The sequence below is a fragment of the Crocodylus porosus genome, unplaced genomic scaffold, assembly GCF_001723895.1.
Source record: "Crocodylus porosus isolate Cpor-Errol unplaced genomic scaffold, CroPor_comp1, whole genome shotgun sequence".
Taxonomy (NCBI): domain Eukaryota; kingdom Metazoa; phylum Chordata; order Crocodylia; family Crocodylidae; genus Crocodylus; species Crocodylus porosus.
This window is the reverse complement of record NW_017728932.1, coordinates 15,390,637-15,406,119: the sequence shown is the minus strand read 5'-3', so window position 1 is coordinate 15,406,119 and position 15,483 is coordinate 15,390,637. Positions and strand designations below refer to the sequence as shown.

Here is a 15,483-nt window from a genome sequence, read left to right as displayed (position 1 = left end):
AAACGACCCATGCAGTCACGCACACAGTGGTGGCCAGATCCATCATCTCTTCGCTTTTAAAATCAACCTCTGCCCTCCCCGCCCAGTGGAGGAGTCCTGTCTTCTTAGTTCTTGCCCTGAGTGGCTGCTAGATCTGGAATACATCCCCTATCATCTTTCCCCTGCTACACCCTGTCCTCACCTCTCACCACAGCTGTACGGCTCATATCTTGGTTAGATTAGTTTCTGTGCAGGTGGCTTGTTTGTGAAAGTGGAGCTGAACCTCTTCTGACGTGGGAGCCTGTTTCGGGAGACATCTCATCCTGTGCCATCCTGGCTGCTCCTTGCATACGTTCAGTGCATTCCTGGTTCAGAGTAGCTTACAGGCAGGCTCTGTGCTCCTCCACCAGCAGCTGCACCAGGCAATAAAGCCCATGTCAGCAGAGCTGCTGAGCAGGGGATAAAATGGAGCCTATGCTGTGTCCCAGCTGCTTTCTTTTGAGTAATGCTCATCTCAAGAAGCAGCAAGAAAGAGCGGCCAGGTCAGTACACACTGAAAAGGTGTCCAATGAACATCCTCCCCTCTGACGCTGATACCAAGTCCGGCTTATAAGGGTGGAGGGTGAGGTCTGGTGAGATGGGAGGGAACACGTGTTCCCTCCCAAGACCTCCTGCAGGTCCAAATGTGATCCATATTCTATCTGATGGGATACTCTGATGTCTGGTAGGGCCTTTCCTACCTAGGATCCAGAGGCCTTGTCCAAATGTAACCGCAGCTGCAGGAGGGATCTTTCATCCACCAAGGGCAGCCCCTCTGGGGTGGAGCATGAAAGCCGGGTATCAGTGGCACAGCAATGCTCTACTAATGAGAGAGAAAAATCCCAGTGCCTCTGACTAAGCACAGGCCAACAGCATGTAGTTTTTGAGTTGAGGCATTAGCAGGTGCTGGGGGTGGCTTCATACACACATCAGCTGGGATATACCTTGATCTCTGGAAATTCAACTGCAGGACTGTCAGGAATTGTGCCTGTAGTTTTCCAGTGGAGACCAAGCTGTAGAGGGCACGTGGCCTCCCAGTGCAGAGCTCCATACTGCGTGGCTAGTCATGATCTCTGGTATGATGCCCTTTAGAAGATGAGAGATGCGCCCTGTGCCTTTGCCCAGGTGCAAGGACCAAGACAGGCTGTGGCTCAAGGTCTAAAGGGCAGTTATAGTTTGCAGCTGGTTAGGTCCCAATCTTGTCATCAGAATCCCAAGGGCAGATTAGGTGCTGGATCAGGCAATAATGACTCCGCTCTGAGCAGCCGAGACCAATTCTGGGAGGCTGGCAGCAAGTTGGTGCCTGAAGCCATTAAACCCCTGGTGGTGTCCCCTTGTCTCCTGTCACCAAGAGCACTGGACTGGTATCTTTTCTGTCGCAGCTCTGTCTGCACTGGAAGGCACTTTGCAGTCACTCAGGGATTATTTGAGTGTCAAATATGAAAAATGCTGGAAATGAAGAGAGCTGGATGTTTGCGCTGACAGTGTGTGATGGGCAAACCAGAGAGGGGAACAGCAGGCAGCGGGACCTGCTAGTCTGTCAGTCAGTTGATGCTGGCTACAGTGAGCTGTCATGTCCTAGCATGGGGGGAGTAACTTGGGTCAGATCAGTAGTCTGTCATTACCCAAGACATGAGTCCCAGCTTGCAGGAACTGCAAGGCAGGCCTCTTCCCTCTAGCTGACAGCAAATAGAAACACCCCTCTGTTCTTGCAGGCCTGGTCTGTGCAGTTTTTGGGACCAGGGTAGGTATCTATGTGGTTGAGGATTGTCAGTCCTTATGCCTTTTATTTGACCAGTCTAGTTACACTGGCGTTATCTGAGTTCACGCTCGGGCTATGCTGGTGCCTGATACCAGTAAAGCTTTTCCTTTTGATTTATGAGAATGCAGACACTAGTGCTTTTGTATGGGTCTACCTGTCCCTGCTGTGGAGGGTGAGGGTTATACTGCTTTAACTCTACTGCCACAGTTCGAGGGGTAGAGGCCTTGCGTGCAGATAAGACCTCGGTGTGTCCTGATCCACAGCCACAGTCCAGTTCCACTGACTGAGAATCCAGGCCTTTGTTTGGCTCCCGCTGCACAGTTCACTGATTGCTGCCACATATTTATTTAAGGGCTGAGTAATGCAAGTTGTCTAGAGTGCACCTCATGTTGCCCAGGACTACACAAAAGCTGCTTGCCTGAGTGCTGAGGCCCTGGGCCCTGCATGTGGAAGTGGACTGCTAAGGCACGGTGTGATCATCCAGGTGGAGGTGGTGAGTCTGACTGCCCGTCTTCTCTGATTTGACTCTTCCTTCCTCAGTTAGAAATCCAAGTTGTCCCCTTTGCTCCTCAACTGGTTTCCCTCATGGGAAGTTTGCTGCTGGCTCCTGATACAAGTCGGGGTGTCTGAGGGGGAGTGTGACACTGGGCACTTTCACCCAGCTCGGGACACCTTCCAGCCCCTACCGAAGCTGGCATGCGAGTGCTCTCAAGTAACTGTACCTCCTGGTGGATTTTAGTCCCTCGGCAGTGCCTCCCATGTGAGCATAAGAGTTTGTAGCTGAGCAAAACAAGTGGAGATGATTCTCCTGTGTGCTGTGGCTGGACTTGCCAGCTGCCTGCCACATCGCAGGTTCTCCCAGGTGATCTGTTCTTGCTTGCTACGTAGCTATTGTGGAGTTTCAGCCTTCTTGCTAAAAGGGTACAATCCAAAGCTTGGTGCTGCCCTGATCCAGCAAAGTACTATTACATGTGCTTAGCTTGAAGCATGCCATAACCCTGCTGACTCCAGGTGGACCCCAGGTGCTCCAGTCTCTTTGTCCAACCCGTGGCAGAGCAGAGCATCCCACAAGCCGAGGCAGAAGGAAGAATCGAGCACAGGATAACCTGGAGTGTTTTGTTTTCAAAATAGCTCTCTGCATTCCCCTAGCTTCGGGCTTAGCCCGGCTCCCGTGCATGCTTGAGCAGCTCTAATCTAGTTGCTTGTCCCAGCAAGAAACTTTTCCCAGGAGTCAGGCTTGCAGCGGTGGGTCCATAATGGGTTGCTCTATCCAGGTTTCATTTGTCAGCATCTCTGTAGATTAGCAGTAGAATTTCTAAAGCATTAGAGGTAGCCAGTAATTTGGGCATCAGCTGCTTCTGTTCCTTACAACCAGTTAGCTGGTGTTGGGATCTCCTCTGCCCTCAGCATGCAGGCTGCTGCGTACAGCTCCCAGTCACCATAATGGAAAGTATTGAGGCAGTGTTTCAGTAGGAGTGCCAGGGGAAATCCCAGAGAACAGTGTCCAGTATCACCTCGGCTCTGATCAAAACAGGCGACCAAAAGGAGTATTACCTACTGGTGATGTTTTGCAAGCCCAGAGAGCAGCTTGATCATTTTTACCTATGAATACAAGGTGCAGATTAAGCTTGCAGTAGCATGCATGTGTTTGACCTCTCCCCCAGGTGCCTGGAGTTAAATGTTTAGGCACAGATGGTGCCCATTTCTGGTGCTCTAGGCTCAAGAGTTGCAAATCACTTAAAGGCAAGCAAATTGAATTGGGTTTTTTACCTAGTCCAAATCTTTCACTCGGTGAACTGGACAGCTTGGCTGTAGGCATCTCCAAGAGTGGAACCTGGCTGATAGAGATATCCCCAGGGCCTTTTGTTGCTGAGAAAAACAACAGTTCCAGAAGGAAGAGCTGGAACTTCCCAAAAGATAATTTGCCAAAACAATGAGAAAAAGCAAAAAAATGCTGCAAAAAAGATTTAATAGCTCTGCAAAAGGAGACTGGACACACACCTTGCTGATGCTGAGGTTATTTGCCCCCAGCAGGCTTTCCTGCCCAGTGATAGCACAAGGTCCCTTCCAGCCCTAAACTTCTGTGAAAGTTGTGATCAACCTGGCTCAGATCAGTGTTTTATTCTGTCTCCACTTTCATCCCCACCATATTCAGAATTAATTCTGCAGAGACTACGTGCGATGCTTGCTCCCCATGATGTGATTTAGTAAGTTTGAAGTTCCATGCTTTGGCCCCCTCGGGGTGAGTTCTCACTGCCACCAGCCTCCCTGGGAGCTCTTGGTGTCCCTGGGAGAGGCAGATTTCCATGTTCAGCACGTTCCTCCTACAGAAATCTGAGGCAAGCAATCGTGGGTTTTGGACCATACTTCAATGAGGAGCCTCTGCAGGGAGAGACCCCTGCCATTGAGCAGAATCGTGGGAAGTTTCTGCTGCAGGCTGAAAGGCTTTGATGTGAAGCATGAGTCAGAAAGCTTAACCTTTTGGAGAAGCCCTGGGAAACGGGCAAAGTGGGGATTGTTTGGAAACAGAGAGGAGCATGAACCACAGCCCACATGCGGCTTCACATCTTTGCATTGAAACCACAGCAAGTCTTTAGTTTGGGGCAGAGTTTAAAACCGGCAGTCTGATTCACAGGGAGTTTATGCCCACAGGGTCAGCGGGCCAGGGCCAGGGCAGCTGAGGATGAAAATGGAATGAGCCTGTGAACAGGTGATGCAGCTGGCATCCTCGGGCGGATGGGAGTTTAGATCTGGACATGCCCCTGGCAGACTGTGTGGTGGATGGCACCTCTTTGCCCTCCTGCCATTGCAGAAGAGTCTGGGGAACCTAATTCAGGCCTTGGCTTTGGTGCCAGCTTGGTGCCCTGCCAGCCTTTCAGCCCGGTGACACTCACCTGTCTTTGTTACCCAGAGAAACAGTCAAACATACAGTGACTCTTGGCTCGGGCTCTGACCACCTGTGTCCACTTTTGGATCTGAGATCAGGCCACCCCAGTGCTTTCTGCCAAGCTCTGATTACAGCTGTGGGGCTCCTCTGGGGAGTGGGACCAGCCGTGGGGCTCCACCCCACCCCCACATTGACCCTTCTGGACTTTGCATTTCTTTGATACGATGCCTGGTCAGCATCTCTGCAGTGGAGTGTATCCCCCCATCCCCCGATCCAGATTTCTCTGGTTAAGGAGCTTCGGGTCTCATTGTCTAGAGTCTGGGCCCAGCTCGGCTTTGAGCTAAAAGTTGAAATTGGCCCTTGTGATCCTGAGCTCATGGGCCGGGCACTTCTCTTGGGTGCAGCCTTGCCTAAACAGATCCTGTAACTGAAGCCAGTTGTAAAGGTCCTGTGACCAAAGATCTCTCAGACCAAGAATGGCCATCCCCATGGGCCCTGTTTATATAAATGCACCACTTCTCCCAATACAGTGGGTCTTGGAGAAGTCAGGCACGCTGTAGTCTGCTGGCACTGTGGTGTGTTTTCACAAACTGGCCTTGAGCTCGCCCAGCTGCTGTCTTCTTTTCTGTAAGCCTTGGGGGATAAATGGTGGCAGAGACCTGCTTTTATCAGGCTGTGTCAGGTTCACTTGGCATCACCCCGTGTTCTGCTGAAGCTAGTTGTACAGACACCTCTGAGCATTTAGTTCACCACGGTGGCTGAGAGCCGAAGTAACTGGGGGCTGACTTCAAACTCTATTTTGTTGTTGGAGGAGTTGTAAAACTGCATGTAAAAAACCCTAACATTGTTCATCCTCCACAGCTTCCACCCCTCAGGTGGGAGAGCAGGACAGGTGCAAACTCTTCAGCATACTTCATGGATTTATAGATTCATATGAAGGGACCTCAACAGATCTATGAAGTATGCTGATCATTTCCTGCTCACCATCCTTAGCTCTTGCTCACCTTCATCTGTGAAGTGCTGTGGCAGCCTCCCATTTCACTGACTGTGAAACCGAGGCACAGGGAGGGAAAATGATGTGACCGAGGTCAAACAGCTAGTCAGAAGCAGACTGGGAATAGCATTGTGCCTCCCAGTACAGGTGTCTGTTTGCTGGGCAATGCTGTCTCCAGCTGTTTTGCTGTTAAAACTGAGACCTTGTTGTCTTTTCAGACTGGATATAAGGAAAAACTTCACAGTTCATGTGAGCAGACTCTAGAATAGACTCCCCGTGGGGGTGGTGCAGGCACCTACCCTGGAGATCTTCAAAAGGAGACTGGACATGCACCTTGCTGGGGTTATTTGACCCCAGCTGTCTTCCCTGCCCAGAGCAGGGGGGACTGGACCTGATGATCTCGCAAAGTCCCTTCCATCCCTAAACTTCTGTGACTCTGTCTTTGGCAGCTGGGGAACCATGCCCCTTAGAGTTATGTCTGTCACATTAATTAGGTGGGTGCTTGGTTTATGCTCTCCTTTGCTGCGGCATGTACCTAGGGTTTTACAGACATGTACTTGTTTATTGGCGATTCCAGTTCCCATGGCACCATCACTATGGTCTCTTCATCGCTTTCCGAGCTGTAGGGACTACGGCTACAAATGAGCTATTAGATGCAAGCAAGTAACGTGTCCTCAGAGACAGGGTAGCCTAGGTGTTGACACGTGCTAGAAGGCTGTAGCTTACCACTAGGCTTTAGGTTATGTTATAGTGCCCAAGCAGTGGTGCCCACAGGCACTTAGCTGTTCTGCATTCACATCCCCAAAGCAATTCCTTCTGTCTGGTCTGGTGGCTCATGAGACAGCTGCTAGGTGAATGTCTTTATAATCCAGCTTCTGGCCCAGCAGGGTAGCAAGAGAGAAGGCTTGCTGTATGTGGTGGGGGCATGAGGACTGCCCTTTCCAGTACCATGGATGTCTTGTAGCAGGCAAAGCATGGAAGAATCATTGTAAAGTCCAGCAGAGTGATAATGGGAAGCAGCCCAGTGCTGCGATTGCTACAGCTGATGCTAGCACACATGGCCTGGTGGTCTCAGTCCACCTGGATGACAGGTGGCATGTGGTTATTGCCTAATGAAGGCTCAGCACCGTGTAGGTGCCCCTGTGGGAGTGTGTGGGGGTGGACTGTCATCTCTGTGGTCCTGGGGGTGGTGGACAGAGGCTCAAACTGGCAGAGGCGGTTTGCAGGTTAACGAAAGGGACCTCTTGGGTTAATCCGTTCGGCTTGCATCATGCGTTGGGGTGGGATGGCCTGTGAGAAGGGTTTGTCTTTGACAGGGTCCTTCTACAGGCAGCACTTCCTAGTCTTTTCCATGGCAGCGTCACTTCCCAGCACTTGTGACCCCATTTAGGGTCTGAGCCTGACCGCTGTGACTTCTTTCTTATGGGGGCTCGTGACCCCGCTCTTCAAGGGTCATGATACTGGGCTGGGGAATTGCTGTTGTGAAGGGACTGACTCAGACTTGCTGGGCAATGGGGTCCACCACCTTCCACCTCTGCTGCCCAAAGCCTGGAGGGTGCGAATGTGTCAGAGCCCCGGGGTGATGTCAGGGTGACCCTTGATCTGGTTGCCAGCCCCTGTGCTAACTTTGGGGGTCTGCATGGGTAGGTATGTGGCCAAGTTGAAGAGGCAAGGGATCACCCCTCTGATGCACTCCAGCCACTCTCCACCAGCCCACAGGCACCAAAGGGGGAGTGATGTTTTGCTGCTTAACTGGCTGAATAGTCCTGGCTCAGGGGACTCTCCTCCGCCTCTTGTGTGGCCAGGGATAAGTTTCTTAGTGCAAAATATAGATGCTCCCACTTGCTTGTCTCTGGGCCCCTATTTGTGTATAAAGTGCTGAGAGGTCCTTGCCCTGGCTCAGCCTGTACCCATTGCCAAGCCCTGGTAGGCACTGGGTTATAGCGTGTCAGCACCTCCCCGAGGTGCAGTGTCACTCGTGTCACGAGTCTGGTTCTGAGAGCCTGCTTGTTCAGAAAGGGCCTGGATTTGGAAATGCAGCTGTCAGGCTAGGGCATTGGAAACTGAAGGGGAAGACCCACATCTGGAATGAAGGCCCAGCCCTTGTGGCTTGGTTTTTTCCTGTCTTCTCACATCTGACCCCTTGCTGAACCGCTAGCCTGGTGTGGACTTGCTAGTGGTGTGGGAGGAGGTGGGTGGTAGGGACTGGGGCTTAACCTTATCACTCTTTGCTTCTCATTTATCCTCTGTCATAGCAACAAGAGCAAACATCCACTTAGTTGCTAAGGTTTCCTCAGGATAATGGGGTCTGGTGTGTGGAACAGGGAGCAATTACATTGCCTCTTTGAGTGAGTAATAGCTGAAGGAAAACCAGGGCAAAACTGTACCTGGTCTGAGCCGGGAAAGTGTTGGAGAGCCAGGCTCCCAGAGCAGGTAGCTTTGTAAGGAGGCTGCAAGTTAATTGCATTAGCTCAGCTTGGACTGGGGGATAGGAACTTTGCTTGGGCCAGCTGCCTGTTTATTTTAAATAAGAGAAACTAAAAAAAAAATTAATTGGCTAATTAATTTCCGTATAAATGAGTGATCTAGATGTGAGACCAGTTAGCTAAATGGATTAGGCAGATGAAAGCTGATGGGAGAGCTCCTGCAGTTTGCTTGCATGTCTGCATAGGGCATTCTAATATGAGCCAGCCTCCGAGGATTTCATGCTTTATTGGCGTGCTTAATCAGCCAGCTTGCATGTGAATTAGTGCTCTGGGACGGCCTACTCATGCTCAGGCTGCATCTTCAGTGCCAAAAAGGTGTATGTGGCCATTGAGAGCAAGAGATTTGTGCATGGAAGTAGCTGCTGAAGCTATATCTCTGCCTCTGTGTAGCTAGCTGGGGTTAACTACAAGGGCTACATCCAGGTAAAACTACATTCCGTTTGGGTAGCTCTCTTGAGGGAAAATCATGCCTTTTCTTTGTGGTAAAACCAAATCCTTAGCCTGTTCCCTGAAGGGCCTGGACTCTGAGATCGTGGTTTATTGCCTACAGCTGCTGCAGCTCATGGAGGTGATGCTTGCCCCCAGTTGTAATCAGTAAGTAACACATTGAATCATCAGGATGCAACCTGGCAGCTGTTTCCATATGCATAATCCGCTCAGTGATCCCAAATCCAAGGCACAGGCTCTCCACACATGAGATGCCAAAAAGGGAGGAGAAAACAGTGCTTTAAGCAAGCCTCGGCTAATTGCAAGCTTTAAGGAAGAAAGAGCTATAACCTGTCACCTCAGGAATGATGACATACTAAGCTGACTCCCATTGGTGACTGGAAGCCAGTTACATTTAAAGGGATTACTATCCATTTTAAGTAAGGGGCCTTGCTTTTTCTTTGGGTTGCCGTTAATGAAGAACCGTTCTTTCCCCCCCTTCCTACTGGACTCTCCTTTTGCAACTGGTCTGTAGTACCTGGTCTGAGTGCCCCCACCCAAGCGGCACTCTGTCACTCCTGGGTAATTCAATTCCCTGTGTGATGCAGGTACGCCAGACTGGAGGGCACTGGGTCCTGTAACCCAAGGTTAACTGGTGGAGCTTCTTGGAGCGGAAGGAATCTGTGTCCCCTAATCCTGTCCCTCAGCAATAGGATTGTGTCCTAATAGATGCTGCAGTGGCAGTGAAGATTACCAGATGAAAGGGAACCAGGCAGCTTCAAAGGCAATTCCTTTGAGTAAAGCATCATCATCTTCCCTTTCTTGAGCTCTCTCTAGGAGCATTGCCATGTCCATCTTGGCTCAGACCCCTGGACTGTCTGGTTTAATACCCTGCCCCTTGTGCTAACCAGCAGGAGAGGCCCCCGGGGGAGTGTAAGGACCCAACAATAGGCAGAGAAGAGCCCTATAGCAGTAAAACTAGTGACATGCCAGGCCTTTACCTGTCCCAGGTGGATCCCCACAGAGCTCTTGCTTCTGGAGCAGGTTCTGGACTTCAGATCCCAGTGTGTGGCCTGTGTGTAGCCAGCACAGGTCTGACTGGGTCTGGGTACCTGTGGTCTTTCTTTGACACTGTGGGATTGGAAGTAAATGCAGTGAGCAGGCTGCCCTCTCAGCACCAAAGGGTTGTTTGTTCAAACAGTGGGAAGAAACTTTTATCAGAAGACAGGGCCTGAATGCTGAAGCAGCCTGCCGGCATGCCTGTCTCTTACCTGAAAGCTCTGCAGCATCTGCTGGTGACCTAGGCATGTGTTGTGTGCACAGAGGTCTGCTACCCTCATATAGGACAAGTGGGTATTTAAGAGCAGCTATTCAGTGTAATGTTGGACATTTCACTCACAGCATCTTACTATTATTTGAATGCTGGTAGCCCCTAGACACCCTCTCTAGCACTGGAGCCAGGTTGTGCTGGTCCTTGGCGCAGAAGAGGCAGTCCCTGTCCCGAAGAGCTTCTGGTCTGAATTGGTGAAGGGTTAGGGAAGGAGGTGATGCCTCTGCTACTCTTCTGCTGAAGTGCTGCCTTGATCACTGCCTTCGCACGCATGCAACGTCCCGGCATGCTTTCCCCGTTGCTTCTTACTTCCTGCCAAGTCTCCTGTTTTTAGTTTTAGCCTTGTGTCTCTGAAGTCAGCTGGAGGGTCTGCGCGTTGCTGAGCTTCCTTTAATGCTCTTCCCCTGTTCTCTGCCAAGGCTGCTGTGACTCATCTTTGGAGAGCCGCACCTGGGTTTATGTAACAGGCACTTCTAAACCAGGCTGGGTTGGTTGAACTGTTGCACTTTGTCATTGGGATGGCTCTTCCCATGCGTCCTTGGTTTGGACTTTCCTCAAGAGAGGCTTTGGCTTCTGATGAGCTCTGTCTGCAGGGAGCCTAGGTGAAAAATGGTGACTCAGCTGGTGTGACCCTGGTGCCATCCCTTTCACAGGTCCGTGTGACTCATCTGGAACATTTCTTCCCTCGGCTAGCCTGAGTCATGCTCTCCAGGGACCTTGTCCTGCATCTGTTGCTGGCTGCGTGGCCCAGTTCCACTCATAAAGCAGCTGCATCGCGCTAATGGTTCTGTAGGCAAAGATGTTTTTGGACCACGCATCCTCCCGAGCATCCCTGGCTTCTGAGGGAGCTGTTTCCTGCGGAGCTCTCTGCAGCAGTCCCCACGGGGAGTAAAGATGAACTAGCCTTGGCCCAGAGTGAAAAGATTCTGCCTTCGCAACGTGAATGGGAATAAGGGAAGAAAACCATCTGTGAACAGGTAGGACTCGTAGATAGTGGAGTGGTGATGGAGGAGTTAGTCTGCTCACTCTTGGAGAAGCTGCAGCGTCTCCAAGAGCCATGGGTTCCTCTTGATCTCTTCCGCCATGGGAGAAGGACTGCTTATTTTCTGCTCTGTCTTGCTTAGAGCAGAAGACTGGAAAGGGATGGGCCTACTGAGAACCGTAGGTGGAGCCAGTGGCGTGACTGTTCACTGTTGGTAGACTGAAACTTCACCATGTTGTGGGGGAGGCCATCTCACAAGTTCGCTGTTGTTGTCAGCATATTGACACCGTGTCTCAGTCCCTGAGGAGCAGGTTCTGGTGTATGCCTGCACAACTGTACTGGAACGGGACTGAGCTGCAATGCAGCACAGTCTCCATGAGTAAAGACCAGCTTTCTGGTTGTGCCAAGCCTAGAGGACATGCAAGATAGCAGCCACGAGGCGAGTCCATGCTCCCTTGTTGTAGCAGCAAATGTTACTCCTGCAATGCAGTCGGTGAATCCTGGCCCGCAAGCTGGGATCCTCCTCACTCCGTCTGCCATCCCAGCAGCTCTGGTTGAAGTTAGTGGGATATGTGATTCTGCTGAAAAGGGGGAAAAATTGAGGCTTCTCTTGCCAACACCATATGACTAGTCCATTTAAAAACCAGTTCTGGTTTGGGGCCGTCCCCTGAGCCCTGCTGTCTGCACCTCCGTTCTGCAGCTGCAGGAGCAGGGACAACACTGAGCACGGAGAAGCAGGGAAGCCCAGTGCTGCTAGTTTTGAGCTGTCACACTGGGAGACGGTTCCTTATTTACTCGTGTGTGATGTAGCAAGCTCCGCTGTGTCCTGATGAAAGCGTTCACCAAAGGCTGCCCTAGTCTGCCCCGTCTGCAGTGATGCCAAGGGAACTAATGCTCCACAGGTAAGGGACAGAAGTGCCCTGCTACCTGGCGAATGGAGCTGCTGGCAAAGCACACTTCTGCCTCCCCACTAAGAGCTGACATCTGGCTCTGGGTACTGTTCTCTGGCTGTCACACCTATGGTGGCTAGGAACCGGTCATTGCATCTTGGCACTGCTTGAATCAGTGGAATTACATCAGGGATAAAAATGTCTCTATGGGTCTAATGCTAATGAAATGTGTCACCTTAGATCTTCCCTTTTGAGACTGCATAAAAGATGTGGGAAGTGAGATCTGACAGACTTTGGGCTACATCCTTAGCATGCCTCTTCCCTGCTCACCCACCAGCTGGCATCGGGGAGGCCTGGCATGAATCCACTTGTCTACCAAAATCCAACCTTGTGCCTTTAAAATAAGATAAGGCCCCGGAGTCTGCTCTAAAGCAAGGTGTTTGTGCTGAGAACAGTGGGTCACATGAGCTACAAGAGGACGTGGCCAGGCTGACAGAAGCAAGCGAACAATTCCTAGCTGTGTACTGCTCTTAAGTTCAGCAGGTTACAGCGACAGTGACGTGGTGTCCTGGTCTCCGGAGCTGGCCAGGGTGCCTGCCAGCGGGGAAAGGGAAGTACCTCGGATTGCAAATGGTAGGGGGAAAGGCTTGAGGTGGTTTTCCCCTTTTCCTTGCAGCGCAAATGCTTGAGATTTCCCCAGGACTGCACAAATCCAGACCGTGGGAGTCGATTTGGTTTTAAAATTCCCCTAACTGTGGATAGCCATGGAAGCATTAAGGAATGAGTCTGATGCAACTGAGCTCATCAGGCATTTAAGCCTAGTCTGAAACCAGTTGGCTTGCACGGGGTAGAAGAACAGATCTTAGATTTGCTGCCAAGTTCTTTTCCCTTCATTTCTGTCCTATTCAGCTAGGATCCTGTAGCTGTTTGTTTTCACACTAGGCAGTTTCTCACCTGAGCAGAGGAGGGAGGGGTTGAACTTTTGAACAGCTGGTTTTTGGACTGAATTCCAGCTATGATGCACTGGTTGGCACGGGGCACACAGGAGACGCGAGTCATCTGGACTATTTGACAGACTTCTGCCTGATTTTGCAGCGCGTCGGGTCTGCTGGAGAGGGGCTGATGTCAGTAGCACACTACGATCAGTCAGGAGTTGTCTGCTGGAGCGTACAAGCCACCCTCCAGGCTGTTGGGGGGCTTTGGAGATCTTGTTCTAGTCATGCCTAAATTCCTTAGGCAGCTGTGAAAAACCTGACACTGGATGTATTTGGGACATGCTGCCTTTGGTTGATCTCTGGAGCAACCCATCAGGTGGAGGACGTATCCTGATAGGAGTGTAGCATGAGTCACCTGTTTTCTTCCTTATTGCTACTTTTTACCATGCCAGGAGCTTTGAACAAGCTGCATGACTTTATCCAGCACCTAAACTGCATCTGCTTTATGGCCCAGCTGAGGGACTGTAAGAACCCCAAAGAAAGACAGACAAGCTCTCTAGGAGCTGCTGGCTCGGTAGGCTTTTCCCTGTAAGTGCAGTGTACGGGATCCACGGAGCTAGCAGAACACTTGCTGGGGCTTGGGGTCTCATTCTGATTGCTCTTGCACCGCTGTTTGCACCTGAAATCTCCACATGAGGTTGCAGGCTGGCATATCAGGCCATATTTTGCTCAACAGTAGTGGATTTAAGCCTTTGCAGTGCCCTTGGGTCTGTTGGGAGGGACTGATGTAGGTAACATCTTTTGGTCAGTCCAGGCCTCTCGGTGGTGGCTTAAAGTATTTGTATGATGCAGTAGTGCCTTCCAGCTTGAATACATCTGGATGTAAATCACCCCCTTCAAGTGTATACATATGTGTGGAGAGCAAGTGGTGTATCAGAGGAGAGGTTTAAGGTGTGCATGTGTATCTGTGTGCATTTGTGAAAACAACGTGTGTGTAACACTGACATGTATGTGTACACGTATGAACCTTTGAAAACATATTCTCCCCTTGGAAAACCTCTTTGCCCTTCAAAGCCACCCACGATGTGTTCCTAAATGAAAACTTCACCTTCTGTTTGTGCACAAGGTTGGACCCGGGGGCTGGGGTTCTTGGTGTGAAAAGTTTGGTCTCTCCCTGTCTGAGTTGGCAAATGCAGGGATTTCACTCTCCAGTTGCTCCAAGGTCATTTATAGCCTGGGAAGAAAGGGAAGTGTTACGAAATGAGCAGGATAAGCTGGGCCGTTGGTACAGAATGGTACTGCCTGTGCAGAAAGAGCTTGGTGATCTACGCTCTTAGATTAGCGTGCTCATGTCTGCGTAGCTCTTTACGTGGCATCTCGGAGGCCAGGGATCTCATCCAGTAAATACTGTAACAACTTGACGTTTTGCACATGGGTCACCTTTTGGAGCAATATAATAAGATCTCAGCTGTAGGTAGGATTTCTCCTCTGACTGGAGAGTCCTGTCTGCTGAACAGTCGCTGAGGTCCCACTCCCAGACCTGGACTCAGCTGCTGAGCATCATACTGTCTTACACAGCTTTCAGCTTGGTGGCCCACTGCTAGGGATTTTCAGGAAAGCATCCTTCCTCTGACACCAGAAGAAAGCCATGCTTTCCTTTCTGTGCTTCTTGTCCTGGGTGACCAGTGCTAGCCCACTTCTCCAGTGGGTAGGAACTGACTGGTGGATGTCACGGTTATAAGCTGTTCAGTTTCTTGAAGCCCAGCAAGGGTTTGGAAGGAAACAAGCAGCTGCCCTATCAAAGGAGCTGGTAGCTGCTTGCTTGGGGGTGCAGGTGAAGTGGGGCTGTGGGATGGCCAGAGGGAGAGATCTGTTTGCGCAAGCTGTGTGCTTTCCTGTAGAAAAGGGCCAAGGCCATGGAGCTGCTTCTGCCTTGCATGGAAACAGAAAAGTTCAGTGTCAACAGCAGGTAGCCAGCGGAGGCTCAGCAAACAGAGCTGTGCGATCGGCCGGGGTAAGTGCACTGCTCATGCTAGAGCATGCGTTTCCTTGCTTTGACTGCACCGTTAGCAGGTGATGTCACTTGCTTGTCATGGGTGCCTGTCAAACTTGTATCTGTCCACCATTGTTACTTTTAAATAGCCAGGTTATCTCTGTCCCGCAGGTGTGGCGTTATGTCGCTGCCGGTCGACAGCAAATATTAATACCTGCAAATATGGAAAGCTCCACCTAGTAGCTCTGGCTTCACAGTCACGCTGGCTTTTCTGCCGTTGGTTCCTTGGTGCTTTCCCCTCTCTCTGAGGTGCCAGCTAATGTAGAACAAGGCTGTGGAGCCTCTCTGGAGACAGATGCCTGCCTAAATGTGCTGAAGTGGAGGCCCTTACTGGTCATAGCGTGAGCACATCACGATCTGCTTCTAGTCAGGTTGTCATTGAGCAAGCAAGGCCATGGGGGCCACTCAGGTGTTAGCAAACCAATAGGTTTTACTGGCCTTTTAGTGTAAGGTCATCTTAGATTGCTAGCATGGAGGGAGGTGTTATGAAGGGGCACAGTTGTTTCCATTCATATTGACTGTATGGGGGGGTGTCTGTTTTTGTTTTTTCTTCTGCATCTCTCTCAATATGGACAGGGAGCCAACAAATCCGCTGCGGTTTTCTTTACTGTCACTTTTGCTGTCAGCTTCTCTAGGCTGCAGGCTGGGATAGCAAACACAATGGGATTTTTTTAAGCCGTTTCCAGTGGATTAAAACAAGAAATCATTGCAAAATTCATT

General features: G+C 50.7%; 1 protein-coding gene across 2 annotated transcripts in view; it reads left to right on the top strand.

The window, feature by feature from the left end:
• The first annotated feature begins 2,112 nt into the window (after positions 1 to 2,112).
• Positions 2,113 to 15,483, top strand: part of RPH3AL (rabphilin 3A-like (without C2 domains)) — a 57,809-nt gene continuing 44,438 nt past the window's right edge. Inside the window, exon 1 of one of the 2 annotated variants that reach the window (XM_019545717.1) lies at positions 2,113 to 2,273. The gene's annotated coding sequence lies outside the window, so the exon portion shown is untranslated. The remainder of the gene's footprint in view (positions 2,274 to 15,483) is intronic. The other variant, XM_019545718.1, reaches the window with a different exon arrangement.